The 1845-nt window shown below is 38.4% G+C and overlaps 1 non-coding gene across 1 annotated transcript; it reads left to right on the top strand.

Annotated features, from left to right (window-relative positions):
- Positions 1–1629: 1629 nt before the first annotated feature.
- TRNAI-AAU lies at positions 1630–1703 on the top strand. Its single transcript has one exon. It is a non-coding gene; the product is annotated as a tRNA-Ile (tRNA).
- The last annotated feature ends 142 nt before the right edge of the window (positions 1704–1845 follow it).

The raw sequence follows: 1845 nt of genomic DNA, 5'->3' as shown, positions 1-1845 counted from the left end.
GCGTGTGTGTGAGCGCGTGCATGTGCGTGTGTGCGTGAGTGTGTATGTATGATGAGGGAGGAGGAAGGGATGTTGGAAAGGAGGGGGGTAGGGGCTTGAGGGAGCGGGAGGTTTGAGAGTTTGATGAATCGGAAGAATCAATTGGGCGACTAGTAGGTCACTCAATGAACAAAAGGACCTATGGGAGAGTCCGCCTTTGATGTTGTCCTATTTTCCTCCTCCCAAGTGATTAATTTTACAGCATCGTACCGGTTCAACCTTTCTAGACAATCAGAGGGAAACAACGATAATTTGATGATCGCCTTACAGGGCATACTCGAAACTGAAAAAGAAAAAAGCATACCGGAAAAATAAAAGAAGCAGGCAGACGGCAAATGAAATATAAAAAGTCATACCGGAAGAATACTTTTCATAATGGGGGGGTTCAGAGATCGGGTGAAGGGTTGGAAGAGGGTGGGGGAGTTGGGGTGGGGTGGGGGGAGAGCGAGCAAGCGGAGGAAATCGTGGTCCAGCCTCAAATGGGTGCAACGAATATTCTACCACAAAACGGCATAAGTTTAGTGTTAAGAAAAATTCAATATATTGACCTTAGATATCCATACTTAAGTTAATTTATGTACTTTGTGTCTAGAAATAAACCATTTATCAAAAATTCTTAGTGCGTTGGATCTGTAGTACTGAGACGAATTTAATCAAAAGCTATGCGAATAAGCCTGCATTGGTTCCAATACATATATAATCCTAATACCAGTTATTAAGTTCACACTGCACCAAGTTTTATCAAATCTCTTTTTGATACGATTAAAGGCGGCCACATGTTTCTTCTAGTAAGGTCAAAAACCATCAATTTTTTTACACAGTTTAATCAGATTTTCAACAACCATGTATATTTTTAAAAAACATTCTTTAGCCATGGGATCAGGTTGGAGAAATCGTTTCCTGCAGGTTTGTTTATATCAAGCAGCATTTCAGGGCCAGATTTCTGTGTTTGAGTGCAGAATGCGATAGGCCTTCCGAGTCAAATTTGAAGATCGTTTATTTGAAAATTGTAGGGATTAGGCGCTAAATAAATTCCTATTCTTCTTCCGTCTTCCGTCTTCCGTCTTCCGTCTTCCGTCTTCCGTCTTCCGTCTTCATTCTTTCTCCTTCTTCTCCTTTTTCTCCTTCTTCTCCTGCCTATTACAATTATCATCATCATCATCACAATCACCATCACCATCACCATCATAATCATAATCGTTATTGTTATTATTATTATTATTATTATTATTATTATTATTATTATTATTATTATTATTATTATTATTATTATTATTATTATTATTAGACGATTATTATTTTTATCATTATAGCTAATATTGGTATTATTAGTAAGTGCACGAATACTGCTATAGTTCCTTCAAACAATCATTATAAGATTGCGGGTTTTTTAAAAGTAGTAGGTCTATATATGTAGCTGTAATTAGGTCATCAAAAGCTTAGTTATCATTAAACTGGGTCACCTTGACATTCTTCTGAGATAGATAGCGAAGTTTACCAGATGGTGCAAAGCAACAGCTGTGACTTTGTTGACCTGCCAATGTTTGTCGTGCGCAGTTTAATAGATTATCAGTGCAGTGATTGTAGGACGGCCGGTTAGCTCAGTTGGTTAGAGCGTCGTGCTAATAACGCGAATGTCATGGGTTCGACCCCCATACTGGCCAAGTTATATTTTTAGTTTGTTTTGATACTCGAACAGAAAACTTTGGCAATTGTTTGGGAGGCATCGTGGGGAAATCAGGCGCTCGTCAAAGTAAGGAAATCTAAGAAATCAGCTTTTTTTGTTTCTTTTTTGACCAATGGGCA

The sequence above is a fragment of the Aplysia californica genome, unplaced genomic scaffold, assembly GCF_000002075.1.
Source record: "Aplysia californica isolate F4 #8 unplaced genomic scaffold, AplCal3.0 scaffold00376, whole genome shotgun sequence".
Lineage (NCBI taxonomy): Eukaryota > Metazoa > Mollusca > Gastropoda > Aplysiida > Aplysiidae > Aplysia > Aplysia californica.
The sequence above is the reverse complement of the archived record's forward strand: the minus strand, read 5'-3'. Positions and strand labels throughout refer to the sequence as shown.